General features: G+C 41.0%; 1 protein-coding gene across 1 annotated transcript in view; it reads right to left on the bottom strand.

Annotated features, from left to right (window-relative positions):
• Nucleotides 1-1,938: 1,938 nt before the first annotated feature.
• WT1 (WT1 transcription factor) overlaps nucleotides 1,939-15,943 on the bottom strand; it is a 187,164-nt gene continuing 173,159 nt past the window's right edge. The window contains exons 11-12 of the transcript XR_014584932.1: nucleotides 10,858-10,918; nucleotides 1,939-5,230 (exon numbers count right to left, since the gene is read on the bottom strand). The gene's annotated coding sequence lies outside the window, so the exon portion shown is untranslated. The remainder of the gene's footprint in view (nucleotides 5,231-10,857; nucleotides 10,919-15,943) is intronic.

Raw genomic sequence — 15,943 nt, 5'->3', positions numbered from 1 at the left:
AGTTTTCACATTTGATTCCTGAAGCAGACAAGGTCCTGCTAGCATACTGTGCACACTTCATAAAACATGCGTACATTCCTTCTTAGCAAGGCCATACACCAGGAGGAGGCCGGTTTGTCGAGCACAGCCAGCAGGGGATGACATGCACACGTTTTGTAGTAGCATCTATCACTACTTATTAGTTGCTTGCATCATTTGTGTAGTTATTCTGTTAGATAAAAACCCCACCATAGATACAATCACATCCGAAGTTATTTAAGAAATAAAAGCATCTCATCAGTCTACTACACTAGATCCTTCCTGTGCATTCAGTCTGTCGAACCTCACCCAGAGCTGTAAAGCATGTTTATCAGCCCTCTGAGCACTTCCATGCAAGCTGACCATGTAAAAGCCTCGTTTGCCTTTTTTGGTGACAGCTGTCAATGTACACTACAAATTTCACCAGGAGGTAGTGTTTCACAGGGTGCCCAGGCCTCCTCCTCTCCTGCCACCAGCCAACATAAACACTAGCTGTGTTCACCGGAGAGGGCTGCTCTGTAAATGGCTACTGAAGGCAAGAAGGCATCTCACAGCTTCCACCGTGGACGCAATAGCCCTGCCTCTGGCTCATCTGCCAAGCAGCACACCCAGCTTGCAAAGGTGGGGAAACAAGAAATAGATTTAAAAAGCATCAGGAAACAGTTTGCTGCAGAAAGGAAAAAATATGCTGCAAGAGAGATTGTACTTATCACCTATGGCCTTGCAAAGGCAAGCTTTGGCATTCCCTCAAACACAATACTCTCCTCTGCATTCTGCACAGAAAAGGACAGAATTAGTGCAAATACGTCCCTAATCTGTAGCTCAGGCACAAGTAACTCTGCTCATCTTGTGAAACCATATGCAGGCAACCCATCCAAGACTGGGAAGTCTCCCTTACACCCACGTGCACAGAAGGTACAATATTAACTCTGCTTTGGAAAGGCAAACTGAAGAACATGAGGCTCAAGTAAGACTGATGAATTAACCTGAATTATTAGAGGTAGATCATAGGTTTTCATGTCTATTTTTATCATTTATAAAATACAGATATGCAAGGGTCCTCTACAGCCAAGGTATGTTTTGAAAACAAATATTATTCTTGACACACACATGTAATAAGGCAGCTGTAACTTCAGTTTAAACCCACATACTGCTCCTACCTCCAAACTCGTAAAAGCAAGTGTACATTGCTACAACTGTAGAGTAGGAGATGCGTATTTTATTAATTTGCGTGTTGCTTGTTATTAAAGCAGGAACAATAGCTCCATTTGACTGTGAACACCCAGCCCACACCTGTACCAGCCAAAGGTGCTCTGCAGCTCCGTTTTCTCCACAGATTAGGCCAGGAATTGCCATTGCCTTTCACTGGCCTTGCCAGGGCACTGCCCAACCCTCATAGAATCATTAACATTGGAAAAGGTCTTCAAGATCATCTGGTCCAACCATCACCCTACTACCAATGTCAACCATTAAACCATGTCCCTAAGCACCATGTCCAACCTTGCCTTGAGCACACCACAGGGACAGTGTCTCCACCACTTCCCTGGGCAACCGGATCCAATGCCTGACTACTCTTTCTGAGAAGAAGCGTCTCCTAATTTCCAGTCTAAACCTTCCCCGGCGCAACTTGAGTGCAGCAAACAGGGAAGGAAGATGGATCTTTGAGGATTGTGTCATACAGGCATCAGTGTACATTCGCATCAGCAGCACCGTGGCTTTTTAATTTAAATCATGTACTCCTTTGAGAATTACCATTATCTCCTTTTTTTGCACTCTACCTATTACACAGCTGTACTTAGGGATCTTATTATGTGTCATAGCTTCTGAAAGCAGCAACCGCTGCCCCCAGCCACCACCAGCCCTTCAACAGGGCCCAGAGTGGGAAGCCAGCACCACGATCATTACAGCTCTCAACGTGCCTTTTCGAAAGGACGAGTTACGCGTTATTTTTTTTTATTTATTTAATGCCTAGTTTCGGCTGTTTCTCATCAAACAGACGTCCCACGGCCTTGCCACTGCGACTCCAAAATGGCTCCGCCACGAGGCGGAAGCAGGGCGCGGGAAGCCGCCCCGGCCCCGGCCCCGGCCCGCTGGGCCGCGCCCAGCGCAGCGCCACGGCGCCCCCTGGCGGCGGCCAAGGGCGGGGGAGAGGGGACGGGGCGGGGCGGGCGCCGTCCTCGCTTGATGCCTCCACAATGAGGAGCGATATATTTTAATTTAAACACCATAAACCTATTGAGTGCTTAATTAACTTTAACCGTCTTTAGGGGAATGAAGCCAATTTGAGGGGGTCAAAAGGAGTTGTTTCAATATCAAACAGTTTTACATCGTCAATCCATTCATTCGGCCTACAGCTACTGATTAACACACAAAATTAACATGTTAGTAAAAATTCATATTCAGGTCTCCGGGGAAATTAAGATGCACATGCACAGAGCATGATTAGCACAACTATTGTTTTCCCCCAACAATATAATTTAATGGGTTTTCAGAATTACAGAAAGAGAGACTCGGTGCTGCTTTGAATTGATTATTTACCACAAAGCTTTGAAATATAGAGAAGATGGGCGACAGCCCGAGCCAAGGGCCTGGCGATGGAGAAAAATCAGAGGGGAGCAAGTGTCCCCCTGCCGTGGGGCAGGCACCGGGCCCTTGAGCAGGCTGCAGGCAGGCACCGGGCCCAGGCACCGCCGTTGTCCCCAGCAGCCCTCCAGAGCCTTCCCCTCCTCCTCCCTCTGCCGCCTTTCATGTTGCTGTGCTATTTTTCCATTATGTCATTTGTTTTAGTAAGAGAACACGCAGCTCAAAGCTTCTTCCTCTGCCTCAAAAAACTGTACATGTCGATTACTTCTCAGAAATGAGAGGATTAGGAAGGGTGCCAAACTGATGAAGGAAATGTGAATAAAAGAGGCGATACTTTAAAAAAATTTACAACTGGCAGGCCAAGCAGAAATCCCAGCCCCCAGGGCTTGGCTTGAGGAGTACTGAAACACAATCCAAAATCCGCAGTGACCTTGGTGGTTCTTGAATGGGGCCCTTGCGTCCGTGTGGAACACCATGGAGGTGGAGTGCCCATCTCACAGGGCAAATCGGCACTTCCAGGACAGAGGCCTTGGGAAGGCGATCAGGCACTTGGCTACGTGGGGAGGCCAGTCAGAGAGAGCCACCAATGCCTCAAAGTCAACCACAGAGCAGGAAGGGAGAATACCAAGCGTCTGATTTCTTGTATCATTAAACTAGTGTCAGGCCTTGTTCATGTGTCTTGTTCAGTGGGTAAAAAGCAAACAAACACAGTCATATAGGGTTCAGTTCAACCATTTTGAGTAAAAAAAAAAAAAAAAGAAAAAAAAAGAAAGAAACCCAACTTTCTCCCTCGTGGCCAAGAAGGCCAACAGCAGCCTGACTTTTATCAGGAATAGTATAGCCAGCAGGCCAGGGAGGTGATCGTCCCCCCCTTACTCTGCTCTGGTGAGGCCACACCTCAAGTACTGTTTTCAGCTTTGGGCCCCTCAGTACAAGGCGGCCCTGGAGTGTGTCCAGAGAAGGTCTACGAAGCTGGTGAAGGGCCTGGAACACAAGTCATGTGAGGAATGGCTAAGGGAAGTGGGGTTGTTTAGTCTGGCAAAGAGAAGGTTCAGGGGAGACCCTATTGCTCTCTACAACTACCTGAAAGGAAAGTGTAGGGAGGTGGGGGTCAGCCTCTTCTCACAGATAACTAGCAATAGGACAAGAGGGAATGGCCTCAAGTTGTGCCAGGGAAGCTTTAGGTTAGAAATTAGGAGACATTTCTTCTCAGAAAGAGTAGTCAGGGATTGGAAGGGGTTGCCCAGGGAAGTGGTGGCATCACTGTCCCTGGGGGTGTTCAGTGAAAGGTTGGATGTGGTGCTTAGGGACACGGTTTAGTAGGTGACATTGGTAGTAGGGTGATGGCTGAACCAGATGATCTTGAAGATCTTTTCCAACCTTAACAATTCTATGATTCTAAATGATCAAACTAATCACAGAATCAATAAAGGCCTCATAACTCGCAAGTGTTTCCCTGGCTTTCTAGGTTTAATTGTTTTTTGATGATAAAATGAGAGAAACATGGAATTTTTGTCATAAATGCAGGTGACCACACATGCAGATGGTTAGAAATCTAGCTACTCCATGCATCTGCTATACTTGAGATAGCAAACGCAAGGTCCCACAGAGCAAGTCTCAGATCTGCAGAGCACCCATCGATACCAACAACATCCACAGTCATGGGGAGAGTCTGGAGCAGGAACTGGTGATCTTTCATGAGACAGCCAGGATGAAACAGGTCCACAGAGAGACTGTACAGTCTCCATCCTTGCTAGTTTTTCAAAACTGAATTGCACAAATCCTTGTGCAACCAGATGCAACTTTTGAGTTAGCTCAGCCTTCAGCAAGAGATTGGACTAGATGACTTCTGGCAAACCCTTCCCACCTCTGTTATTTAAATGAAGCGTTGCAGTAGAGTGCCTGCTGATGCTGAGAAGTCAGAAGCCATACCTCACACAGCACCAAGATGTTGTGGACCAACAGCACCTAACCATAGCAAAGAGAGCAGGGCTTGGACCATAGCTTGTAGTGAGTCTGGAATTCAGCAAAAGGCAAGAGCACCGTTCTCCACAAAACGCACCCAAAAATAACATATCAAAATGCTGTCCTGTTACATAATCCACAAAGACAACTTAAATTCAGGACTTAATGATCCAGGAATCTCTAAATCCATATACAAAGTCTAGGCTCACAGTTCTGCTTCCACAGTTTAGCATCTGGGTGTGCAGTTCCAAGTGCCTAGGCATCTTTATATTGATCTCAATTAAACACCTAACTTAATTATTAATGGTAACAGCAGTTATTAATTTAGATTTAAATGTCCATTTTTGGAACAAGACACAAGGAAAACAATAGATGACTTGCACATGATCTCCATTCTATATCTGACATTTGATGTTTTCTACAATGAAAATTTTAAAGACCAAAGAATTGGAAAGGCATCTGGAGTCTAGATCAGAAAACAGCATTAAGGTGAAAAACTGGGGTTGGGGGGAGCAGAAGGGGATAGGGGAAAATGGTTGAATATCTCATGACAAAGCAGGTTAGGGAAATAATATTTATCACCAGATGGTTTGCCCAATAACTATGATGAAGCATGTAAACATGGTAGTATCTTGGAGTCTGCCGTCACTCAAACACTGCGGAACTGCAAAAAAATAAGCACAATTCAGCAACGATTATAGTTGAAGAATATTGTAGAACATGGTATCATGTTATAGTAAATCATAATAATATTTTAAGGAAGGGAAGTGATTTCTTTATTGCAAAGACAAGTCAGATAGCTCATAATGGGAAAAGTTTGGAAACTTAAAAAATAGCTCCAAAGAAGTGCAAATATATTTAAAGTGGGGGTGGGGTTAAAAATGATTCTGAAATGTGGGAAAGCAAGATAAGTCAGGATTGTGATGTTACAGAGCAAGAAGAACGATCTGTGGAACAGACAGGTAAAGAAACAAGGAGGTTAACTAACTCTCAGAAGACTTCTCATTACTTAATCTGTTTAACCAGCAATACATAAAAGAGACAAGAAGCATTAGCAGGCTACAGAGAAGCAAAACATTGCATTTAGCTGGATTCAGCACAAAAAGAATATTGCTGTTTCAGATACTGAAGGCACAGCATGCCAGAGAACCTATTCAAATTCAGAAGAATATCCCATAAACAGAGACAGCTAAGAAAAGAGCTGGTTGTTTTCAGTGATTTTGCTCTCAACATTAGGACCAGACAAGGATGACGCTTTTCTAAGAGAAGCAGATATTGCAGCTATTAAAATCAATTTTACTGTTAGAATAAAGTCATATATTTAAGAGCAGCAGCAAAAGCCAAAGGATGATCATACTTAAAATCAGCTTAAAAGACAGGTGTTATGGATGGACTTTGAAATTGTGCATCACAGCCCATTTCACTGGATCTGAGTCTATGAGAGAGATCTGGATGTGTTCTGTCAACTGAGCAGGGCAAAACAGCAGAGAGACAGAGGAGCTCAAAGTCTGGCTGTGGCGGAGTCTTCTTTTCATCAGTATCAAGCAGAGTAGTTACACTCACATCAGCTCTTCTCCCAGTGCAGTGGGAGACAAAACAAGTACAGTGTCTGTAAAGATGAGTGAAAGCCTCCTGTCCTACATGTAGGAATTGTCAAAACCGCCTAAACACACGTGGTTATCATTTAGGCAGCACTGAAAAGTCATTTGATAGAAATGTCTTCTAAGGATCTACTAATGAAATCATCCAAGTTGTCTGTAAATGTGTCAGGATGGGTGTTGAGAATGGGAAGGGTGAAGATGCTGTCAAAACTGAAGGAGAACCAGCCAGGTGACAGCACCCAGGGAAGGGCTGAATGCCAGGTAAGGCTCAGCAAATGTGCAGGAAGAGGTGTCAACATGGAAGGAAACTAAATGCTGCCTCCAGACTGATTCATGTATTGTTTTTAAATACTTGAAAAAGGTGGGCCCAGACATTGTATAGATGGTAGAAGTCTCTAGTCTCACAAAACGGTGCAACTTTGGAAAAAGAGGAAATTCCAATGGACTATTTCAGAAACACAACAGCATTCAAATCTCAAGAAAACCAGGGCCACAACATCCATTAGAGTAAACTGCTATCATTGCCTAACACTGGATTCTAAGTCTGAAAATCAGTTTCCATGGCTCATGCTCAGGGAATCCAAATGTGGATGACATCCTCCCACCCTAAAAGCACTGTAAATGAAAAGCAGCAGTACAACAAAGAGGGTCTCCAGGAAAGCAAGAAAAAAATAACACTATTATATTATTTTTTTAAGCTTTGCTGCAAATCAGAGATCCCATAACATTTTATAGATGGAGATACATTTTTCATGGAAAGAAATTAGCAAAAATAGGACTATATATAAGCAAAATTCTTTAAGTAACAGGAAATAGACAAACAGCAGGATAATTTTCCACTGGCCTCTCAGAATCCATGACCCACAATACCAAAGAAATAAGAATGCAACAGTGCAAGACGCATAAGTCTCTATACACAGGCCCTTCTTGTTTATCTTCTGTATTAAAGAGTACCACTGAACCAAAACTAAGTTAAAAAAGGAAAAAATGCTTCAAACTATCCTGCTAGAAAACAACATCCACATTTATAGCAAACAACAAATTCCCTATCACAGAAGCAAAAACTTCAGTTTTCATCATAAATCAAGCAACAGATGTGTAATGAGATGTATCACTCATGAAGTCTTCAGTATCACTGGCAGAGCAAGCTGAGGGAGTATATGAACCACCATGCCTCACTGAAGAATTTCAGCAAAAGACATCCATCCTAACATAAGACTACTTCCTATCAAAAAAAAAAAAACACAAATGATAAATAATGATAAAATTACCTCAGCAACTATCTAGTTAAGCCACATAATTATATTTTACCTCCATAATTTGCTTATCAAAACAAAACAAACTATACGTAGTTGATTTACAGGCAAATTCCAAAATGTATGGTTTCTATCTAAGAATAAGTGAGTAGGTATATTTTTCAAAAGCATAAATTATCTGGTCTCTAACACAGAATGAGCAACACAACCAGTAAGTGAATTTTGTAAATTCTGTGCATGTATCATCAAGCTCCTAGTATGATTAGGAGTACTCCAAAGTACTCCAAATTACATATACACCAATATATGGAATGTATGTGAACTTGGGAATGTAACTCTGCAAGTATACAAAAAGTTACAAAACATCTTTTGCTAGATGATAAAAATAGATAAATTATTTCAGCTTACACTTCTGGCAATTATTTAGCTTAAAAAAAAATAGAGAAACTAAGAAGTACCTTCACAACTTGCAACAGTAATGCAAATTCAACTTGAAGTGCATAAAGACACTTGACAGCTACAAACTACGTGCATGTTTTCCACTGAAACAGCACAGGCACTTACCAGTGGAGCATGTTTACATCCTATAGAGGTTTACAATAGCCTATTCCAGCTGGCTATGCTGCTTTGGAGTTGCAAAAAGAGCACTCCTTTATTTCACGTACATGATGAAAATAGTACTTGATGTACTGACATTTTTCTGTGAACTTTTTGTATAGCACAAGTGATAGTCTGAACTCCATTTAAAAACAGAAGAGCAAAAGCTTTTCCTATTATGTTCTTTTCAAGCAGAAAAAGTGAAGAGTTATGGCAAGTTCATGCCACTTCCTAAGATGTTTAACACAAGTATCATAATTGTCACTTAATGGGTCAGGAAACAAAGACAGACTTGTCTCAGTGGTGTTGTCTGTTCTCTATAGATCACACTTATTTTCCTTTCATATTTAGGAAATGTAATTATGTCTAATTCAAATTACAAGAGAGAATAATTACACAAAGCCTTTTTTTTCTCCCCTTTATAGTTAATCCTCTGAATATTTTATTTGCCAAGACATACAATTTTCCAAAAAGAAAACATTAACTTATGTGGCCTGTATGGAATTTATTTAATTATATGATATTCCAATAGGCTGCCCAGCAATTTATTATGTTAATTAGTTAGATTATGTGTGAAACATTTTACAATGAGTCTTTCCCTTTACATTTTTTTTTTTAAATCCTTCTAATGAATCATTTTTGGTGGTTGTAAGAAATAACTGGGCTTTGCAGTTTGAGCAAAACATAATTTATATCAACTTTGACTTACTGAAGCTTTTGAGAACCTTAAATTGTGCATTTTGTGATACTACAATCTACTTACTACAATGAAACACTGTAATTGGATAGTATTGTGTATTTGATATCAGAATTGAATACTATATTTGTGAGTAATGCTATATTTTTGGTTACAATTAAAAAGGGAGGGGAAAAATGGAAAAGACCTCCAATAGTTCTCCAACTAGGAGGCAGAAGAGAATTAAAAGAAAGCACCTAACAATCAGCATGTGCAATTCTATCTAGGAAATGGGCCAAAAACCTAAATCAACATGGATTTTTGCAAGACAGCAAGTTATTGTTTGCTTTCTACAAGCCGATGCTACTGTGTGGTCAGAGAAACAGAACACTGAACTTAAAATCTCTTCCATGATGTCTTCTACAGAATGTTTTGCAACAGTCCTGGAGTATTATTTCAGTCTAAACTTTATCTTTTTTTTTTTCCCCTTACTAAAATGGGAAATCCATTGTATTTCTTTGCCTGAGTTTTCAATAGCAGGGGTCAGCACCTTTTGCAGATCCCACAGCCTTCCAAGCCAGATTTCCAGGACCATGCTGGGACTCCTGGCACGTTCTGCATTTAGCTAGGAATCCATGCTTGCATCTTCAGCCTCCCAATACACCCTGTGTATTTGGAGGTGGGGGAAGGAAGTATTGTCAGAACATCCTTTTCAGCTGTAGATGCGAGGCTTCCAGAAGTACCCACCCACTGCTACATTCCTATTACTGAATTCAGCCAAAAGAAGTCAACTTCATATACACGGGGCTTGTTGGTTAGGTTCTGCTTCTTCTCATACCCATACTGTAAACTAAAAATAGAATCTTTTCTCACCACCATTTTCAGCCCAATGCTGCACTGTGTAACACAGAACAACACTGTACCACCAGCACACAGAACAAAGCACTGGTGAACTGGGATGTCTACACATGCATACCCGAGGAGAAATCTGAAATTGCACTCATCCAACACAAACTCACTTTAACAAAAACTTCATTGTCAGGAGAAACTCCCTCTCAAACAGTAACAAGAAAAATCCAGACCTAGAGGTCCCTCTTTTGCAAACACTAAAGCTGTCATTGTTTGTAGGTGGTAGAGGACAGAAATAAAGTTCAGAAAGACAGTTTATCCCTGCTGCTCAATGGCAAGGGCAACCATTGCTTAACAAAAAAAGTTCACTAAGAAATTCATGTTGAACCAGCCTCTCTCATTAGATACTAAAGGGTTTTGCCTACGTGTCATCTGAAAATATATTAACACTACAGAATCACTGATGTTGGCCTAAATGTCATGTTTAAGTCAGTTTCCAATTATTATCTTACCATTTATATTCATTTTCCCTTAATGGGAGCACTGTTAGAGCACTATAAAAAATTCTGCTGTGGTCACATACGTCTCCAAGACTTGACAGGTCAGCCAACCACAGAAATACTATAAATATTTCAGATAACCTTTTTTTTTTTTGACCAACAGATGCTGATGTGATAAAATAATAGAAGTAGGCAGAGGAGAAGGTGGCAGTATATTCCAAGTGAATTAAGTTGGTGTTGATTTCCTCCAACTGTGATATTCAGGTCACATTCACATACAGGTTATATTTCTAAAATGTTTCTATACATTGTGTTACATTTTCTGACTTGACTGATTTAACAAATGGAGAGTTCAAGACTACATTATTGCTCATTTCTGAAAGAAGGATAGAAATATTGCTACATGAAGTAAACAATCCACCTAGTAACGGGCATAGCGGCTCACGCAAATGCCATGAATTTTGTCTGCACTGAAGATTTTACCAGCATCAGGTCTACAAACCTAACCCTAAATCATTAAAGATTATAAAAAAAAGTGGACATGATAAATTGCAGATACGTTTCATAAGGCATAAGCAAAATCCAAACCTAATTTCCCTCCAGGTCTGCAAGCAACTGAGTCCTTAATACTGTGTTTTGTATGTCTTCATTCAATGCTGAAAAGCAAATCTTATTGAAGCTGGTCATTTAGATGTTTTCTTGTGTTATGAAATGCAGCAAGCATCAAACATAAAAAAAAAAAATCTCAACATAGATCATTAAACATATTTACATTCTACCTTTCATTTTAATAAAATGACTCAAATGCTTACTTGGTCCTGAAAGACTGCACAGTGAAGGAACTCTTCAGAGCAGGTTCCTTCAGCAGGATACCTGTGAACAAAAATACCAAATAAGTTTGCTAGACTAAGAACGTATGTGTTAGTCCAGTCCTATTTTTTTTTCAAATTGCAATTGAGCAGAATAAACATCCTAAGTATTACTGTGTAACAAGAAGGAATGGTATTTCACTGTCCCTTGGATCTCCAGGACTAAGAGCTTTGCTCTCAGTGCAAGTTCTTAGAATATCATTTTAAGGCTTACTGCCAGGAAACCCGTAAGTGCCTTATCTTGCTCTTTACAGAGGAATTAAATAGGACTAATACCTTCACGACAAAGTTTATATGAATAGTTCAAGAACACCTGCCTTATGGCCCCCAGGTGGTTTTTTTTGCACTGGTGACCACATGCAGGTCATACAAACCATACTCAGTTCCCATTGCTAAGCATCACGGCTTGTCTCGGCACTACCCAGTGACCCAACAGCCAGCCAGTCTCTGTGGCTCGTGTACCATCAACATGGTATGCGCTGTCAGAGCGGGGATTACAGTCTGCCATGCTGCAAAACGCAGGAGTTGAAACATGTGGGATCAGGCTCTGGACCTGTCCTTTTGGGGTGGTTGCTGCATGCTGCCCTAACGACCACTCCGTCCTGAGCTGCAGCACAGGGTTCCTCAGCCCTTAACTCTGAGCTTCTCAGCACCACGGTAGCTTTAAATTAAATGACTAGTGATGAACAAATATTCTTTCCACGTGTATTGTACACTTCAACACACCACTGACAGTTTTAAAAACTCATGCATTAAAATCATTGTCTAGCTATGTATTTAAAACAATTAAGTCATCATTAATTCGGTAAACGCCATAATAGACTCCTGGAAATTACAAAAGAATCCTTTCCCACGACATACATCGATATGATATTTGTCTAACTAGGTGATCTGCTTATTATGCACCAATTTAATGCTTTCTTAAAATATGTGGCAACAAAAAGCACAAAGGAACAAAGTTACCCCGCTTAATTATTTGACAGCATCAGTTTCAGATTTTCCGACATGCCAAGCTAACTAAGAATACGTCAGTGCTACCACAGGACCTCCCAGTTCACTCAGCACCAAAGGGTTAATCCCCCACATTTAATATCCTACCTCAAACAAGAATAATTGTAGCAAGAAGCAAGCTCTTATGGTAGCCTTAGTTAGACCATGCTAGTTCTTCAGAACACAACAGTAAAAAAGCCATGCAAATGGAGATGAATGGAGCACAAGCCACCGAGGTAATTAAAAATGTATTTTCCATCTCCTAGTAATTGAATTGTGTACAAGCTGCAAGTTAATGAGGTCATCTACCCTCAAGCACTGACAGGAAAGCAGGAATAATTATCTTTCAATTTTTTCTTATGTAGCAATTAATTTTAACCATTCGCCTACACCCCACTCCCACTTCCCTCATTCCAGTCAGTCAAAGTCACAGCTAAGCCGAATTGACAAGCAATTGATATGGTAGCGGCACGGAGCCGCCGAGGCGGGTAAGGTAATCAAGGGGCTGCAGCTGTTGAGGGCTAAGCGCTTCCAGGTGAATGTCACCTGAGATTTTGCATTCTGCCACTCGGAGGACTTGGGACACACAGTAGTGCCTGACAGCACATCTGGTGCCAGGTGGGCAGGGAGGGGACGGGGCTGGTTTGGGAAGGGAACAGAAGGATGGACAAGGATTGATGAATGGACAAGACTTGAAACAAAATCCCCCCCCCCCCCCTTTTTTTTTTAGGACTCATCTACTATCATTGAGTATTGCATACTACGTTTTGGAGCTGTGTAGAAAAAACACTGTCATGTCTTGGCTTTTAATACAAAGACACAAACACCAATTAGACTCAAACCCTTATGATGCCTCCTGTAACCATCCAACACGGACTTTCAGCAGCTCTCCACTTAAAAGGAACTAAATGCATGCCAAAACAAATCCATGAGGGAGTGGGCCGCAGAGAGCAGTTTGGCACTTTGACCTGCGGACAGAGGCCTCATGAGCTCTCTGCAGATGCCCACATTTGTAATTGGGCTGGCAATCTCAGCAGCTCTTCCTTTGACCTGCACCATCTTTCAGCAGCTAAAATGAGCCGTTCTGTTCACAAAAAAAAGCAAACGCCTCGGGTCTTTTAACAGGGACAACACTGGCAATGCAACAACTGTATTTAACTCAAGCATTTCATTCAAACGGTTGAGATCAAAGGCAGGAGGCCCAAGTGTCTGGTTATTAATACTGCTCCTACATTTCCTCCCCCAGTTAAGATTACAAATGTCGCCAGCACATTGCATAAGAAAGGGTGCACACTGCTGGACTTAAAGATGGCCATGTGAGCCATACCACAGTGACAACTCATCCCTGTATGTCATACTCCCACGTGCTGTCAGATGTATTTCTTCTCCAATTTTTAATTATTATTTTTGGCTTGCATTTTTATGAAGACCTTTCCCAACAGCAAGAATTCTGATTCAGATGCTCTTAAATTCATGAGTTATGACAATAATTGTGCCTTACTCACCTGGCTGGGCAGACTAGCAAAGTCCCATCAAGTAAAGCTCTGTCACTTTTGCAAGATGTGCTAAAAATTCTTATATGCAAAACTATAACTGCAGACAAACAGCGTAAAAATGATAAAAATTATTTTGCAGTGTGAAATTATTCAGTGGTGGTGTAAACAAAAAAAAACAACTCAGTCCACTGCCTTGGACTTCAAGTCCACAGCCCAGCTGCCGCCTTCTTCCACTTTTACTAGCCAATTCAAGGTTGTTTTTGAAGTTGATTCTACTTGTTACAGAAGTGTCCAACAAATTGTTTCCTTTTAGACGAGCAGAATTTTCAAAGGAAAACTTGGTAGAAAAGGTAACGGAAGTTAATCCTTTGTGCTTTCCTTCATTAGGAACAAAGATAGTGATTATCATGTAGGCAAAAGTTAGACAACACCTGGAAGAGCAGTACCCATAAAGGTCACCTCAGCTTCAGTATAAAATTAGCATCAGGAATGAAATCAAAGGCAAGCAAATGCCAACATGCAGAGACTGGAGGGAAGAGGAGTCGTCGCTTCCTTTTGAGCGCACAAAGAACATAACAACATGTGACAGTGCAGTAATATAGTAATAGCAATAATTTCTATATACTTATCACCTAACTTTCTATGTAATTTGCAATTGTCTTCTAGTTTTCTTCCCACTGATGGGAGAAAACACCACAATCTAAAAGCTGTTGGCAAAGGCAAACTCTTATCACACTTGAACTTGTTATCCACCTCCTGTGGATATTTAGAAGTTTGTCTCACCCAGAACAAACATCAATTGTTGCTTTAGCAGGAAACTTCAACAATCTTGATTTCTCATGTCATAGGAAGGTGTCTCATGCACACCTGTAGCATATGCACAGAACAATACCTTCACAAAGATCAGCAAATGGAGTTTTTACCAAAAAAGCACATTTTGGTCTCGCTGCCTGCCCCTCCATCTCCCCATCCCCAGTTTAACAAATTGCAGCTGGGTGCAAACCTGGGGCAGTTGCTAACACTGGTGACAAGTCCAGATGAAAGGAAGTCAGTGAGAGTATTACAGAGAAAAAGCACGTCCATAAAGCTACTGTTCATTGCTCATAATTAAATTCATTTGAAAACTCTACACACACGGACATGATGGAAAGACATGAATTGTATTACAAAGACAAAGTCATTCTCAGCGGTGAGTTAAATGTTGTCAGTCAATCCTAACCATTTCACAGCCAGCTTTCTCTCTGTAATGGCAGATTAAACTTGGCAGACTTGATGGGGCATAATAAACTTCATGTAGTTCCCACTCCTCCTCTTTTTTGCAGAGCTGAGGCATGCTCTTCCTTTTAGGTTTACTCCAGAAAGCCCAGATAAAACAAGGAGATCAGTTTCCACGTCCTCAGGAGGCTCTTTTGCTCTCATTAGAAGGGAAAGTTCAAATACACATGCATAAACTGAGGAAGCTACTTCAGCAACTCTCCTGCCTCTGAAGAACACGAGGACAGAGGAAAGAAGCACTTACTCAAACAGTGCCAGTAGTCATACAGCAGGGACAGGGCTCATATAAACAGTTCACATTACACAGCTTTTTCTCTTCTGAACACACAAAATGTGCTGCTGGCTCAGAAAAATCCTGGGCATCATCCTGCTTCTCACAGAAAGAAAAAGAGACGATGTTTCATAAGAGTAGGCAGCCTTAATCACTTTCTGTGGTTTGTTTTCTTTACCATCTCCCAGCATCCAAAACTGTCATCTTAGGCATATTTTTAGTGAATATCCCTGCTTAAACCCTTCATGGACAACAGGTCTATAAACAGTTGCTGAAGTTGTCTACTCCCTCTTTGAACCTGCAGATATTGCATCTCTACAGCATTTTGTAGCAATTGCTTTTAGTTTTACTACCCACTGCATAAACACTCTCTCCGCTTGCTTGTCTTCAGGGTTTTGTTTGTTTTTAGAAGTTCTCATATTATTCCAACAAAGCACCCCTTTCCCCAATCTGGTGCTGTCACAAGTTGATCCCAGCAGTAGATACTGGTTAGTGAGAAAGATGGGAAGTTCAGTATAAATCACAGGGGGTTTTGAGAAGAGAAAAGGAATAATTCTTGCCAAGGTGTAAACCCCTTGTCCTACTTCTAAGAATGTTTAAAGAAATTAAAGAGGATACCGTTTCCTTACTTCCTTACTGGGATTTTAAATATCCCAGGTTTACCACCTGGCATAGAGGAGCTAACTTGAGTTATTTAATATATTTCAAGTTGCATGGAAATGACATGACAAAAAAAAAAATACTGCAAGTGTGCAGAGCAGCTTCTAGTGAATGGCAGGTAACTTGTGACTGGGCCAAAATTGACAGGTTTGTTTGAATATTAAGCTCTGTCAAATTTTCTTCTAGATACTAATATCAGATATATTATTTGTATAAGATATTTACACACTATTGTCTCTCCACATTAAAACATTTGGGGTGGACTTCTCGTAACTATAAATCATAATATTTGTGCAAATTCTTTTGCTCACACCCTGTAAATCTTGGTCTTCAGATT

The sequence above is a fragment of the Anser anser genome (assembly GCF_964211835.1).
Source record: "Anser anser genome assembly, chromosome: 5".
In the NCBI taxonomy this organism is placed as follows: domain Eukaryota; kingdom Metazoa; phylum Chordata; class Aves; order Anseriformes; family Anatidae; genus Anser; species Anser anser.
Note: the sequence above shows the minus strand (reverse complement) of the source record. Positions and strands in the feature narration are given on the sequence as shown.